Below are 17,425 nucleotides of genomic sequence, written 5' to 3'. Positions count from 1 at the left end.
ATACGGAGGACTAAGGGGTGAGGTGTATCAAATTTTTGTATAGCCTGTAAAGCACTAAGGGAGTCTGAGACAACCACAAATGATGACACAGGCATAGATGCAATACGGATAAGTGCTGTAAGGATGGCATATAATTCAGCAGTAAAAATACTAGCCGAAGATAGTAAATGCCCTTGTACGACGCTGTCCGGAAACACTGCTGCGAATCCTACGCCGTCAGAAGACTTAGAGCCATCTGTGTACACAGCAATGGCATGAGAATGAGAGTGAAAGTGGTCAAGAAAAAGAGAGCGGGAAGCGACCGTAGACAGTTGGGCTTTCGAGCAAGGGAGGGAGAAAGAACAGACTCGAACAGCTGGAACTTCCCAGGGGGGTAGGGAAAAGTGAGATGCTACATGTACATAGAAAGGTGGTAGTTGAAGAGAAGACAAGAGCGAATGAAGGCGAAGAGAGAAGGGACGGAGTAAACAGGGGCGGCGAACAAATAAAGAATGTCTACTAATATCAGTGACCATTCTATAAATGGAAGGATTGCGGAGATCATGAGAGCGTACATAGTAGCGCAGGCAATGGGCATCACGGCGATCGGATAAGGATGGAACGTTCGCTTCTGCATAGAGGCTCTCGACAGGGGAAGAGCGAAAAGCACCAAGGCATAAACGTAATCCTTGGTGATGAATGGGGTTAAGGCTAGAGAGAGTAGCAGGAGATGCCGCTGAATAGATCTGGTCACCATAATCAAGTTTCGATAAAATAAGGGTGGAATGTAGGCGAAGGAGGGTTCGACGATCAGCTCCCCATGAAAGATGAGCAAGGGTTTTAAGAAGGTTCAGCCGGCTGTGACAAGTTGCCTTCAGAGAGGTAATGTGAGGTTTCCAGGATAACCTACGATCAAAGAGGAGGCCTAGAAACTTGACTGTATCACGTTCAGGGATACGGGAGCCATAGAGGTACAAAGGATGATCGGAGATGACAGAGCGTCTAGTGAAAGTGATTTGGTGGGTTTTAGTGCTGGAAAATTTAAACCCATGTGTGGTGGCCCAATTGGAAACACGGTCGACTGCATGTTGGAGAGAAACTGTAATGAGGTGACAGTCAGCGCCTGCACAGGCAATAGCGAAGTCATCAACATAGAGTGATGACCAAATATTTGATGGAAGACTAGAGGCCAAATCATTAATAGCAAGGAGAAAAAGTGTTGTGCTCAGAACACATCCCTGGGGGACACCTTCAGCTTGGATAAAGTCCGGGGAGAGCACATTATTAACCCGAACACGGAAATGCCTGTCAGTTAAAAAGTTCTTAAGGAAGGATGGTAGATTGCCTCGAAGGCCTAAGGAGTGGGCTTGGGCTAAAATATTATACCTCCAAGTTGTGTCATATGCCTTCTCAAGGTCAAAAAATATGGCAATAACTGAGTGGTTATTCGCAAAGGCATTACGAACATACGTATCCAAGCGTAGTAAGGGGTCTATGGTAGAACGTCCCTTACGAAAGCCATATTGACGAGTGGAGAGACTGTTGTGTGTCTCTAAATACCACACTAAACGTCTATTTACTAGGCGTTCCATTACTTTGCAAACTGCACTGGTAAGAGCAATGGGACGATAGTGGGAGGTTTCATGTCCCGTAGTGCCTGGTTTGCGGAAAGGGAGAACAATGGCGGATTTCCACAGCTGTGGAAGAACTCCTTGTGACCAAATAAGATTGTAAAGGCGTAATAGGACTGCAAGGGCTGACTGATGTAAATGTTGTAGCATACGAATATGAATGTCGTCGGGCCCAGCTGCCGATGATCGACAAGCTGAGAGTGTTGCCTCCAGTTCTTGAAGTGTAAAAGGCACATTATACTGTTCTTCTCTGAGAGAAGAAAAGTCCAAGGGTGCTAACTCTCTGGCAGACTTTGAGGAAAGAAATGAGGGGCATAGATGGAGTCCCTGAGAAATACGGACCAGATGATTGCCAATTTCATTGGCAACATCTAGTGGGTTTGCTATATCAACACCGGCAACCCGCAGAACAGGAGCCGGGTCAGGAGAATATTTACCACTCAGTTTTCGTACTTTTTTCCAGACTGCACTCATAGAGGAAGCAGAGGTGATGGTGGAGACATAATCTCGCCAGCAAGTGCGTTTAGCGTCACGGATGACACGGCGAGCGATCGCACGCTTCTGTTTAAAATCAAGGAGTCGCTCTGTGGTTCTATTGTACCGGTACCTGCCCCATGCAGCGCGTTTCAAACGTACTGCACGAGCACAAGCAGGAGACCACCAAGGCACGCATTTCTGAGAATGCCTGCCCGAAGTTTGGGGTATAGAATGAGAAGCTGCGGTGAAAACGGAGGACGAGAAGAGGTGTAAAAGCTCATCGATGGAGGACGAAGAAGGAACCTCTTTAAAAACAGTTAGGTGTGAGTAAAGGTTCCAATTTGCCCGATTAAATTGCCAGCGTGGGGTGCGAAGAGGTGGTGAATATGAAGGGGAAGTAAGAATGATTGGGAAATGATCACTGTCATGTAAGTCCGGGAGAACAGACCAAGTGAAGTCTAATGCGGCGGAGGAAGAGCAGACTGAGAGATCGATGCAAGAGAGAGTATGAGTCCGAGGATCAAAATGGGTGTGAGTACCTGTATTTAAAACATGGAGGGGGTGGGTGGCAAGAAAAGCCTCTAACTGAATTCCACGGGAATCACAGTGAGACCCCCCCCAGAGGAAATGGTGGGCATTAAAATCACCAAGTAACAGAATCGGTGGCGGTAATGACGAAACAAGGAAGGCAAAATCCGGAATAGATAATGCCCGAGAAGGAGAGAGATATAAAGAACAGAGCGTATACCACCTATGTAAGTGGATACGGGCTGCTGTGTAATGCAGCGAAGTATGAACAAATAGCTGATGGTACGGAATATCAGTGCGGAGAAGAAGGGCACTTTCATTAAAGGTCCCATCAGGAAAAGGATCTGAAGAATACAATAAATTATAGCCTGAGATGTGAGAAATAACAGCAGAGTGTAATTTTGGTTCCTGTAAGCAAACACCAACAGGGGCAAACTGGGAGAGTAACATCTGAAGCTCACCCCGATTACCCCTGAGGCCGCGTATATTCCACTGTAAATAGGCCATGATTGGCAATGATAAAGATACTTGAAATCCGCAGGTAAGGGTTCCTACGGACTAGAAGGGTTAGAAAAGTCCACATGCGGAGGCAGTGGAAAACGTTCAAGCAGCGAAGGAACGGTGCGCTGTGAAGAAAGGAGTTGCGCAGATGGAGCAGAGGAGAGAGAAAGAGCGGAAGGTGGATCAGTGTCCATTGATGGTTTGGTCTCTGCAATATATTCAGAGATTGCTTCAAGTGTTTCGGAATTCAGAGATGTCGTATGGGAGACAATATTGGGAATGGTAGGGGGAGGATGAGTAAAGATTGGAACTGTATTGGACTGTACCGAGGTAGGGGGGGGCGAAAGGGTGGAGGGAACTGGAGAAGCGTGGCAGGGGACAGAAGAGGCAGGAACCTGGGAGGTGGCAGAAGAGGAAGAAACTTGGGAGGGAACAGGGGAGGAAGGTACAGTACGAGGAGGAGGGTGAACCTCTACACTTGTAACTGAGCCAGTGAGAGGGGAAGAACCAGGGACAGAGACAGGGAGGGTAAAATGAGGAGGTGGAAGATGGGTAGGAGGTGTTAACGGACCTTTTTTTGACTTTTGAGAAGTAGAGGGACGATTGGGAGGAGGTGTCGTACGAGGTCTCGTCGATACTGAGGCTTGTGAGAGAGAACTCGAAGAAGCGAGATTAGACTGAGGCGTTGAAGTAGGGACGTCTGAGCCGAGGACAGCAAAAGGATTAGATACAGGAGTGATTATGGGAGAGGTAACCACAGAGGTGGGTGTAGAAGATGGGATACCAGAAGTGGGGGGACGTTTTGAAACACGGGAATAAGAAACACGTGGGAGTCTCCCTTGGAGGCGGAGATGAGAAACTGCCATGGCATAAGGGAGACCTTCTGTCTCTTTGAGGTAACGGATTTCCCGCTCATTTAAATAGACCTGACAACGGCGAGAGTACGAAGGGTGAGCCTCATGACAGTTAAGGCAAGAGGGAGATCGATTGCAAGACGTATTAGAATGGTCATCGGCACCACAGACTGGGCATTCGGCGATAGATCTGCAATATTTCGCTGGATGGCCAAATCGCCAGCAATTTCTACACTGTTGTGGTGTAGGGATCACCTTTCGAACTTGTAACCGATGTCCTGCTATATAAACTGAGGATGGGAGTTCTCGGCTGTCAAAAGTTAAACGAGCCACATTGCTAGGGTATCGTCTCCGCCCACGGGCAGGAAGAACGTAAGTGTCTACCTTGAGGATTGGGAGATCCTGGAGTTCCAGCTGTTCTAGAATGTCAGTGCCACATGTCTGGAAATTTTGTTGAACTATGGTATGGGGCAGAATGACGGTACCACTACAAGAATTGAGGGAATGATGTTTTTCAAGAGTGACAGGAACAGTATCGATATGGGAAAGACGAGAGAGCTCATGAGCCTGGGTAGCATTCTGTACGGTAATGATGCGCGTACCGCTCTTAAGAGCATGAAAAGAAATATCTTTACCAACATGGCGTAGGAGTGCCTTGCCAATACTATGGTCAGAAAGATAGGCAGTAGAGGAAGTTGGTCGTAAAGTGAAGAATTTAGTCCATTGTTCAGTCTGAAACTGAGCGTGGAAAGGTAGTAAAGGACGTGTCGATCGTTTCTGAGAAGAACGAGAAGGTGGAGAAGTATCATCAGCAGGTAATTGTCGTTGGCGTTTAGGCGTGGGACCAGAGTTGGTCCGACGTGGAACGGGTCGGCGATTTGAAAATTGCCGCACCGTAGAGGGAGAGGCCGGAAGCATAGTCAGAGGAGAGCGAAGGTCCGATAAATCGAAGGAGTCAGTCGAGGCCTCAGTACCTGAAGCGGGTGAGGAAACAGCACCGGCAATAGGTACAGAGGCATGAGGAATGTCTGAAGAGTGGTCCAAAGACGAGGCGAGGTCAGAACGGGGTGCGGTATCAAGAAGGGGCCCGGGGGTACCAGGTTCATGGACTAGGGCTGCCATGGTTAGGTTACTTCTTTCTTTTTGTTTTTAAGAAAAAAAAAGAAAGAAGAAAAGAAAATAAAAATAAAAAAAAAAGAATAAAAAAAGGGGGGACCGGGGAGGGATAGTTCCTAGGAGGAATGAAAGGGCCAGAAATCTCCCTCCGCGCCCAAGAGGACCTCAGCACCGCAAGTAGCGCAGATGCAGCATGAAACCCATGCCATACCCTACCCATCATGCTAGTAAACTAACAATCCGGGATAGCAACCTCACATCTGCCGAGCTACCTCGGTGGACAAAAGAGAGGGCGGCCGGATATCTGCCACAAAGCATACCTCCTTCGGCCACCACCCCCGGAATCCGAAAGGTGGCTTCCAGAGATACACTCGTCGCCCGAAAGACACCCAAAGCTACTCCGGGATACCGGAGAGGGATCGGGACATCCCCAGGCGATCCAGATCCCACGGCAAACTACGCCACCGCTAAGAACCTCAACGGAATGGGATGGACCCCGGTATCCTTTCCCCTACCTAGGAACTAGCGCGCCTGTGGGAGAAATCCCAAAGGACAAAAAGAGGAAGGGCAAAAGGGAGGGGTGGGGAGGAGGAGGAGGAAAGGAAGGAAAAATTGGGGGGTAATTAGGTTCGGTCTGAGGAAGGGATAGGGGAGGGGAGATTGGGGGGACTAATTAGGTTCGGTCTGAGGAAGAAGACCGATAGGTCTAATTCCTCAGACCAAGAGCCTCTTCACCCTCAATGAAAGCCAAGGAGTACCCCCCTTGAAGAGGCAGTTACCAAAGTTATTTCAACATTTCAAGAATGTCAGTTCTCACCTGTTCATATATCTTGATTCATGACATGACCAATAAACAAAAGTAAAGCTCAAAATATGATAATTACCTGACCCTTTGTCAGTTTAACCCAGCCACATACACCAAACTCACTCGCGGGCGGTACAGCACACACAGGGTATTACGTCACTGATGACTGATCATAGTGATGCCAGCTGGATTAAAGGTTTTTCCAAAATATCGTAAATAAAATTATCGATTTACCGTAGTTTTTCGTATAGCGTCATTGATTTTCCCTATATAGGCCTATTTGTACTCTGTGATCATATAATTATTATTATTATAATAAAAAAGAAGCGCTAAGCCACAAGGGCTATACAGCGCTGCAGGGTAAGGAAGGAAGCGAGGGTATTGGGCGGCAGAAGGGAGGAGGGATGATCAGTAGGTTACAGAAAACAGTGGGGCAGGGGATAGTACGGGGGTAGAGGGTAGCAAGAGATTGAAGTAGAAAGGGCTGAAGGTATCAGAATTTGTGAAGTAAGTCAGTTGTTGTCAAAAAGTCAATGAGAGAGTCTGGATGAAAGGTGGGTCCATCAGCGAGAAGGGAAGGTAAAGAGAGAGCAGCGGAGCGAAGACGACGACGGAGGTAAATTCTGCGTGCTCGTTGATAAAGTGGGCAGTCCAACAGAATGTGGCTGACTGATAATGGAGCTTGGCAATTCTCACAGAGAGGAGCAGGGCGCCTCTCCATGAGATATCCATGAGTAAGACGAGTATGGCCAATGCGAAGACGGGAGAGTAGTCTCCCAACTTCGACACTGGTGTGATCATATAATAGGCTATATAGAAACAGAATTTTTCTTTTATGGTGCTGCAACACTGTTTTGGGCATTAGTGTCACCAGCTTTAGAGGCTCTATGTTGTCACCCCTTAATGGTGTCACCCGGGGCGGCTCTTTCCCTTACGACGCCACTGATGTACATAGATGTTACAGACATACATAAATACATTATGTAGATTTAACACAGGACAACCCAGTAAACTCTAACAAAGACTTATTTGCTTTGGGGCCCCTAGTCTTCAGATTATTACATTCGTGAAACCTTTAATAAATTTAAGCACTAAACCTGTAAGGGTCACAGTAAAACCCTACAACCATAGGGGTCATACAATGCCTAGAGAATGAGATAATGATCCATGGTTTGTGGATTAGTTATACGGCGGCGGCGGCGGGACATACGGCGGCGGCGGCAGTAGCGGCAGCAACGGTATCCTACCAGCTCTTCTTTCTCAAAAAAACATCGCTCATCAAAACTTGTGATGGCCTAAGTGAAAGTTCAACTACATGAACCCACGTAGACCACAACATGACCCAAGAATACTAAGAATGTAACCCAAATCTTGACAAAATTAGAAGATCTAAGGAAGACAGCCCTGCTAACCCAAACACTGCCTCCGCTGCCAGACAACCACTTAACCCAAGCTCCGAGAAAACAAGCCTTCTCCTCCATTGCTACACAGTATCTACTTCAGTGATACTATGAAAGGATATCGCAGAAGAAACAACACCAGTAATAATAGAATAACAGCAAGGACCCTAGAACTCAACCTGTCTACCCAGCAGGACGCCGGTGTATCATCAACCCCCCTCACCACCGCCACCCAGGGAACAACAACAACAAACATGGCTGACTCCCCCTCCAACTCCACTCCCTTCAAAGGATTCACCCATGATAACTCAGGTATGATTATTCCTGACAATATCAAGGACTACATCGTTGCTCTAGAAAATGAAATCAAAGATATCAAAGCAACACTCGAGCGACGAGAATCCAAGATAACCAACCTCGAGAACAAGATCCAAAACCTTGAAGAGAAGATTACATCGGGAAGTGTTGACACAGAAAATACTCTAAAAGCAGCTATAGCCAGTCACACTGAGCAAATAACAACAATAAATATGAAGGTTGAAGAAGCAATCAAGGACTGGAATCAGAACATGCATACTCGACTAAATGAATACCTTGATTTCCAAGACGACAAAACTGAACAAGATAAGTTGTCTGATGCAGTTACAATACAGTCTACACATTCCTAGTGACATAACACAAGCACAGTGCAAAGAAACTGCTATCAGGATAATACAGAACCATGTACAAGTCATCGTGCAAAACAATGAAATCAAAGAAACACGTTTGCTAGGAAAACCAGGAAGTAAACACAGTATAATGATCTGACTTCATTCATACGATAAAAGAAAGGACCTAATTAAATCAGCAATTACAATGAAAAATGGAGTGTACATAAATGAGTGTCTAACAAAAAAACGTCAAACCTTCTGTTCAGGCTGAGAAAACTTAAACAGGAAAACAAAATACATCAGTGTTTCACGCGAGATGGGAAAATACTAGTAAGGAAAACATCAACAGGACAACAATATACCATCTCAAACGAACATGATTTCTCTACCTTCCTTAGAAAAGCTGACATTTCTGTAACAGATTAGATAAGTGCCCTTAATACATATATACGTGTGGTGCATATAGTGTACGTTACTATTATATTGTGCATTATTATTTTTATTATTTTTCATCACTAGCTAATGCCAACTACCTCCAATACTCTATACTTCTTTCTTACTGCTATTAATTGCTCATAATTTTAAATTACAAGTCAAATCTTACTCCAAATTAATAATATTCATTATTCTTACCTGTCCATTTAATTTTATCACTACTTGTTTTTTAGTCACTTTTCATTGTGTATGCAATTAGTGTACATTCCAATTACTTTTTTGCAAGTACCAAAACTATCTTTTGCTAGCTAGTACCAACTACCTCATTTTTTTTTACTTTTTATTGTTTAATAAACTGCTCAATTTATTTAATATTACAAATCAGATCTTACTCCTAAACCAATATTATTTCATAGTGACCATCTGTCCACTTAACTTTGTTTACCATTACTTAATTTTAGTCCCTTATATTTTCTCCTTTATTTTAGCTTTATATAACTACCCTAGTTTATATATTCACAATTGTTAAAATAATCAAGGTGCTATTCTCAGGTGCTAAAGTAGAATAAGTTCACAATTTTGCCATTATATTCCAAAGCTCATTTATATGATTACCACTTTATTGTTCACCACAACTTATATTAGTCCCTTTTATATTATAATTTTATACTATAATTCTAACTTTAAAGATTTACCTTTATAGTACTACCTACTATCATATTCCCAAGCTCCATTATTTGATCATCACTTTATTTGTATTAGTCCCTTTTATATTGTCTCCTTTATTTTAGCTTAAAAAAAAAAAAAAAAAAAAAAAACTACCTTAGCTCATTATTTTACATTTGTTAAATAATTCAGGTGCTATTTTTTAGCTTAAGACTATTTACTTTGTTTTATACTTAATTCTAACTAGATTCACTACAAATCTTATGATTACAAGCATTGATCCTGATACCAACCTCTTATTTAATGACTTAAATGAATCAAACAGTTACTGTAATTACTACACTGCAGAACAATCAAAGGCACTTCTCAGTGCCAACAACAACATAACTATCTTTAACTACAATATCAGATCTTTAAGCAAGCATTACGATGACCTCATAGCATTACTAAATTCCTTACATGCCAATATGTCCATCATTACACTAACTGAAACCTGGCTAAAGCCTGATAGTACAGATGTCTATGCCATTCCTGGTTACACAGCCATACACAACTGTAGGCCAGACCAACAAGGGGGTGGCACAGCCTTATACTACTCAGACCAACTAGAATGTATCACTAATACTTGCACAAGGGATGAACATGGGGAATATATAATAGCCAAATTCAAATCCAAATACCTACAAAAACCTCTCACATTGATAAACATCTACAGAGTTCCACAGTCAAACATTAGCCAATTTAGTCAAAACCTAGGAAGTATGATAACTGATGCACGCATGAACAAAGATCACTTACTACTCTCAGGTGACTTCAATATAAATCTCCTGCAAGACCAGGACCCACACGTTACTGAATTCACAAACACAATGAGTAACTGTATGTTGCTACCAACAGTAACAAAACCTACAAGAGTTACAGAGACTAGTGTTTCCCTACTTGACCACATCTGGACCAACACCATATCCCCTTTAAAATCAGGCATAATTACAGATAATACCACAGACCACTACCCTACTTTCCTCATAACAACTCTTGGTAAACTACCCCAAGACACTACTAAAGTCACCTTCAGACTTCACAATGAGGCAGCCATTAATAACTTCACAACAGCAGTAGCAAACATTGACTGGCACATTGAGCTAGAAATCTATACAGATATTGACGAATGTATTAATAATTTTATAAAAAAGACCCAATACCTCTATAACAAGCACTGCCCTAAAAAAACTAAACAGATGACAGCTAAGAGACTGAACAGTCCCTGGCTAACACCCAGCATTCTCAAATCCATAAATACAAAACACCAATATGAAAAACAGTACAGAATGGGTCACATAACCAGAGACCAAACAAAACGTTACTCGTCAATCCTAACCAGCCTGATAAGAAGGGCAAAAAAATTGTATTATGAGAACAGATTATCCAACTTACGAGGTGATATAAAAAAGACCTGGAAAACCCTATCAGAAATTCTGGGAACAAAAAAGATATCACGAAATAGCGAAATAAAATTAGCAAAATCAGATGAACCCCAACTCCCACCAACAGAAACAGCAAACAGACTCAATGATTTCTTCTCCACTATAGGACAAAACCTTGCCAATAAAATCCCAAGCTCAGATACCCCACCAAATGACTACCTCACCGGCAACTACCCGAACACACTGTTCCTAGCTCCGACTAACCCATACGAAGTCTCCCTTATTATCAACGCACTAAAAAACAAGGCAGGAGATTTAAATACCTTACCACCCTTTATATACAAAAAAGTGTCACAAGTGCTATCACCAATCATTGCAACACTCTTTAACAAATCCATTGAATCCTCCACCTTCCCTACAGTACTCAAAATAGCAAGGGTCACCCCGATCCACAAAGGAGGAGACCAAACAGAGTTGAATAACTATAGGCCAATATCCAACTTACACCCTCTCTCAAAAATCTTCGAAAAATTAATTCATAAACAAATCTACTCCTACCTTATCTCCCAAAACATACTCAACCCCTGCCAATTTGGATTCAGGCCTAATAAAAATACTAATGATGCTATTATACACATGCTAGAACATATATACGCTGCAATAGAGAAAAAAGAAGTCCCACTGGGGATCTTCATTGACTTACGTAAAGCTTTTGATACAGTTGACCATGACTTGCTCCACGTAAAATTGTCACACTATGGTATAAGAGGGCACTCCCTCAACTACCTCAAGTCATACCTCAGCAACAGAAGCCAATATGTGTACGCAAATGGGGCAAACTCTTCTGCACAACCAATTACAGTTGGTGTCCCACAGGGAAGTGTCCTTGGCCCTCTTCTCTTTCTCCTATACATAAATGACCTACCAAATGCTTCGCAATTACTCAAACCCACACTTTTTGCAGATGACACTACATACGTCTTCTCTCACCCGAGCCCAGTCACGCTAGCCAATACTGTAAACACCGAATTACAGAAAATATCTACCTGGATGAGGACTAACAAACTTACACTAAACATTGACAAGACCTACTTCATTCAGTTTGGTAACAGAGCTACAGATGTCCCTCTTAACATAATGATAAATGGATCACCTATCACAAAGCTAACAGAGGGAAAATTCTTAGGAATCCACCTTGATAATAGACTCAAATTTCATACACATATACAACAAATTTCTAAGAAAATTTCCAAGACTGTAGGCATACTATCGAAGATACGGTACTATGCTCCACAATCAGCCCTCCTGGCCCTATATCACTCTCTTATTTACCCCTATCTCACCTATGGAATTTGTGCATGGGGCTCAACAACAATTAACCATCTCAGACCACTAATTACCCAACAAAAGGCTGCAGTTAGAATGATAACAAATTCTCACTACAGGCAGCACACTCCACCAATATTCAATACACTAAACCTACTCACCATACAAAACATCCATACTTATTACTGCACCTATTACATACATAGAACACTTAACTCTGATATTAACCCTCCCCTCAAACATCTTGCCAACCTCAACAGAACACATGACCATAACACAAGGCACAGATCACTCTTTGATGTTCCTCGTGTCCATCTCACACTATGCAAAAACTCAATGCACATAAAAGGCCCTAAAATCTGGAATTCATTACCTGTAAATATAAAAGAAACACTACCTGTTTATAAATTCAAGTCTCTTCTCAAAGATCACTTACTCACCCAAAACCAAATAAATACTGAATAACTGAACCTTATAAATTGTATATCTTAAATGTTTCTCACAATTATATCACATAAATGTTAAACCTAAAACCCAATCTAACTTTATTATTTTTTAAATACACTACCTAACAGAATACTCCATATGACTGAATGTACAACAATGCATGCAACCATATGACCTGTCTTTGTAATACTCATTTGTGCTTTATAGTAATCTGTTTACATTAATGTTTTATCACTGATTTCATCATTGCTTAGTTAATCTTAAGTTAATTTTAAGCCAGCCCGTAATGCTATGCATAGTATAAGTGGCTTTGGCATACTGCTGTTATCTGTATTTTTTTGTACCTCTGTATGTGTGCTCAAATTGTTAATAAATAAATAAATAAATAAATAAATAAATCTATTCCAGCAACGGTACTGTGACCTACTCTTCACTTTATGGGAATGTCCCATGGGACAGTAATCTTCTTTGAGGTATATACCACGTATTCTGCTTCAGGAGGCATTGGTCGGAATTCTGACTTAGTAGCTGAAAACAGTTGTTGCATAAATATTCTTTGAATTATTTAAAAATATGCTCTTAATTTTTTTAATTGTCTAAAATGTTCCAATCTTTGTCTACGGTGACAAGTCTGATGTTATGAAACTATGACCCTTAGGGAAAGCAGCAGTGTGTCAACATTCGACGAATTCCTTAGGTCCATTATTAAAAGACCCCATGAAAATTCCTGCCCCAGGTGAGGCTCGAACTCACAACCCCGACATAGCCCAGACACTCTCATATAAGTACCGTGCGCTAACCGACTGCGCCACTCGGGTTCACTTGAATGCCTCCTCCATGGCGGATCTGACTACTACGTTTTCTGTTGTCTGTGGTCCTAACGATATAAATTAAGTCAACTCCGCCTTCTTTACCCTCATTAAGTTTCCTTGTGCAAATGGGAACTAAGGAGTGGGCTGTTGTGCCGTATCCTAAGGAAGGATCCCTGAGGAAACAAACGATGCTTCTTAGATTAAAGATCCCAGGGGAAATAAGTCGCACTAACTTTGATTATACCTGGAGTATACCTGGAGAGGGTCAACGCCCCTGCGGCCCGGTCTGTGACCAGGCCTCCGAACCACTGTGTAATTGCACTTTATAAAGCTTACCTTAACAAGATTTTAATTAGATTAGTAACCCCGAAGGGTTAATAACCTAGGATAACCCAAGAAAACAAATTGTGTGACCTGTTTCCACTGGGGTTCTGAAACTACCAAGGTTCTTAAGGTGAGGAAGGAATTGGTGTTCCTAGTACCAGTGATAGGATTATTGAGATTAACACTGTACTTGGCATTAGAATGTTCGGAAATTATCCAGACACCAGCAGGAGGCCTGGTCACAGACCGGGCCGCGGGGGCGTTGACCCCCGGAACTCTCTCCAGGTAAACACTGGAGTTTACCTGGAGAGAGTTCCGGGGGTCAACGCCCCCGCGGCCCGGTCTGTGACCAGGCCTCCTGGTGGATCAGAGCCTGATCAACCAGGCTGTTGCTGCTGGCTGCACGCAAACCAACGTACGAGCCACAGCCCGGCTGGTCAGGAACCGACTTTAGGTGCTTGTCCAGTGCCAGCTTGAAGACTGCCAGGGGTCTGTTGGTAATCCCCCTTATGTATGCTGGGAGGCAGTTGAACAGTCTCGGGCCCTTGACACTTATTGTATGGTCTCTTAACGTGCTAGTGACACCCCTGCTTTTCATTGGGGGGATGTTGCATTGTCTGCCAAGTCTTTTGCTTTCGTAGTGAGTGATTTTCGTGTGCAAGTTCGGTACTAGTCCCTCTAGGATTTTCCAGGTGTATATAATCATGTATCTCTCCCGCCTGCGTTCCAGGGAATACAGTTTTAGGAACCTCAAGCGCTCCCAGTAATTGAGGTGTTTTATCTCCGTTATGCGTGCCGTGAAGGTTCTCTGTACATTTTCTAGGTCAGCAATTTCACCTGCCTTGAAAGGTGCTGTTAGTGTGCAGCAATATTCCAGCCTAGATAGAACAAGTGACCTGAAGAGTGTCATCATGGGCTTGGCCTCCCTAGTTTTGAAGGTTCTCATTATCCATCCTGTCATTTTTCTAGCAGATGCGATTGATACAATGTTATGCTCCTTGAAGGTGAGATCCTCCGACATGATCACTCCCAGGTCTTTGACGTTGGTGTTTCGCTCTATTTTGTGGCCAGAATTTGTTTTGTACTCTGATGAAGATTTAATTTCCTCGTGTTTACCTTATCTGAGTAATTGAAATTTCTCATCGTTGAACTTCATATTGTTTTCTGCAGCCCACTGAAAGATTCGGTTGATGTCCGCCTGGAGCCTTGCAGTGTCTGCAATGGAAGACACTGTCATGCAGATTCGGGTGTCATCTGCAAAGGAAGACACGGTGCTGTGGCTGACATCCTTGTCTATGTCGGATGTGAGGATGAGGAACAAGATGGGAGCGAGTACTGTGCCTTGTGGAACAGAGCTTTTCACCGTAGCTGCCTCGGACTTTACTCTGTTGACGACTACTCTCTGTGTTCTGTTAGTGAGGAAATTATAGATTCATCGACCGACTTTTCCTGTTATTCCTTTAGCACGCATTTTGTGCGCTATTACGCCATGGTCACACTTGTCGAAGGCTTTTGCAAAGTCTGTATATATTACATCTGCATTCTTTTTATCTTCTAGTGCATTTAGGACCTTGTCGTAGTGATCCAATAGTTGAGACAGACAGGAGCGACCTGTTCTAAACCCATGTTGCCCTGGGTTGTGTAACTGATGGGTTTCTAGATGGGTGGTGATCTTGCTTCTTAGGACCCTTTCAAAGATTTTTATGATATGGGATGTTAGTGCTATCGGTCTGTAGTTCTTTGCTGTTGCTTTACTGCCCCCTTTGTGGAGTGGGGCTATGTCTGTTGTTTTTAGTAACTGTGGGACGACCCCCGTGTCCATGCTCCCTCTCCATAGGATGGAAAAGGCTCGTGATAGGGGCTTCTTGCAGTTCTTGATGAACACGGAGTTCCATGAGTCTGGCCCTGGGGCAGAGTGCATGGGCATGTCATTTATCGCCTGTTCGAAGTCATTTGGCGTCAGGATAACATCGGATAGGCTTGTGTTAACCAAATTTTGTGGCTCTCTCATAAAAAGTTCATTTTGATCTTCGACTCTCAGTCTGGTTAGCGGCTTGCTAAAAACTGAGTCATATTGGAACTTGAGTAGCTCACTCATTTCCTTGCTGTCATCTGTGTAGGACCCATCTTGTTTAAGTAGGGGCCCAATACTGGACGTTGTTCTCGACTTTGATTTGGCATAGGAGAAGAAATACTTTGGGTTTCTTTCGATTTCATTTATGGCTTTTAGTTCTTCCCGCGATTCCTGACTCCTGTAAGATTCCTTTAGGTTAAGTTCGATGCTTGCTATTTCTCTGACCAGTGTCTCCCTACGCATTTCAAATATATTGACCTCTTTTAGCCGCTCTGTTATTCTTTTCCGTCGCCTGTAAAGGGAGCGCCTGTCTCTTTCTATTTTACATCTACTCCTCCTTTTTCTTAGAGGAATAAGCCTTGTGCATACATCGAGTGCCAAGTTAATCTGTTCTAGGCATAAGTTGGGGTCTGTGTTGCTTAGTATATCTTCCCAGCTTATATCGGTTAGGACTTGGTTTACTTGTTCCCACTTTGTTTTTGTTATTGAAGTTGAATTTGGTGAATGCTCCCTCGTGACTAGTCTCATTATGTCGGTCTGGGGCTCCACGCATACATGTCTGAACCTCAATTATGTTGTGATCTGAGTATATTGTTTTTGATATGGTGACATTTCTTATCAGATCATCATTGTTAGTGAAGATGAGGTCTAGTGTATTCTCCAGTCTAGTAGGCTCTATTATTTGCTGGTTTAAATTGAATTTTGTGCAGAGATTTTAAAGCTCGTGTGAGTGTGAGTGTTCATCAGAGCTACCTCCTGGTGTTATTACTGCAACAATACTATTTGCTATATTCCTCCATTTTAGGTGCCTTAAGTTGAAATCCCCCAGGAGCAAGATGTTGGGTGCAGGAGCTGGAAGATTTTCCAGACAGTGGTCAATTTTTAACAGCTGTTCCTGGAATTGCTGGGATGTTGCATCCGGAGGCTTGTAGACTACCACAATGACTAGGTTTTGGTTCTCGACCTTTACTGCTAAAACTTCCACTACATCATTTGAGGCATTTAGCAGTTCTGTGCAAACAAGTGACTCTGCAATGTACAGGCCACCCCCCCCCCCCCCTTTTGCCTGTTCACTCTGTCACATCTGTATAGGTTGTAACCTGGGATCCATATTTCGTTGTCCAAGTGATCCTTTATGTGGGTCTCAGTGAAAGCCGCGAACATTGCCTTTGCCTCTGCAAGCAGTCCACGGATGAAAGGTATTTTGTTGTTTGTTGCTGGCTTTAGACTCTGTATATTTGCAAAGAAGAATGTCATCGGATTGGTGGTATTGTTGGTACTGGGGGAGGATTTTTTTCTGGCATTAGTATCTGTATCTGTTGGTTTGGAGTGGAGGCCATCGACTGTGGTTCCACTCCAGGAATGACTGGATTTGGTGTACGATTTCTGCCATTTCCTGCCAGTTTTTTTTCCTTCCTGGCACTAAAAAACCTCTCCCTCTTGAGTGACTGTGGCTACCCAGGTTTTCCCATGGCCTGGATGTTTTGTATCTTTTTGTACCCTTTAGATGGTGTGCCTGGCAATTTAAGTTATAGCACAGTCTTTCCTGTACTGAAGAGGTACACATTTCAGGGTGAAAAAGCTCACAGGAAGGGAGTTTGCATTTTCCTGTTGTCATATGGGCATGGCATTTTATAGGGTGGTCATAGTTGCACTTCCCGTCTGTTTCTCCAGATTTCCCATGTCTGCAGATACCAAGTGCATAGTATGTGCACAGGCTTGGTTTCCGTTTGCCTTGGGTTTCTGTGACTGTATTCCCTGTTGGTGCATGTTTCCCTGTCTTATTCCTATCCTCCCTAGCACCAACAATGGAGCTCCCACCAGTTGTTTTTGGTAATATATCCTCACTATTGCTAGTGGAGTCCTCTTGTTTTCTATTTCCTGTGGTATTTCTAGTTTGCAATATTGGTTTTATCTTATCTTTGACTACACTTGCTTCCCCACTACGGCTCCTGTCCCCTATGAGGTCATTTATA

At 43.2% G+C, this 17,425-nt stretch overlaps 1 non-coding gene across 1 annotated transcript; it reads right to left on the bottom strand.

Moving 5' to 3' along the window:
- Nucleotides 1–12,967: 12,967 nt before the first annotated feature.
- Nucleotides 12,968–13,057, bottom strand: TRNAI-UAU (transfer RNA isoleucine (anticodon UAU)). The gene is given in 2 exon segments: nucleotides 12,968–13,003; nucleotides 13,020–13,057. It is a non-coding gene; the product is annotated as a tRNA-Ile (tRNA).
- Nucleotides 13,058–17,425: the final 4,368 nt, after the last annotated feature.

Source organism: Cherax quadricarinatus, chromosome 72, assembly GCF_038502225.1.
Source record: "Cherax quadricarinatus isolate ZL_2023a chromosome 72, ASM3850222v1, whole genome shotgun sequence".
Taxonomy (NCBI): Eukaryota; Metazoa; Arthropoda; class Malacostraca; order Decapoda; family Parastacidae; genus Cherax; species Cherax quadricarinatus.
The sequence above is the reverse complement of the archived record's forward strand: the minus strand, read 5'-3'. Positions and strand labels throughout refer to the sequence as shown.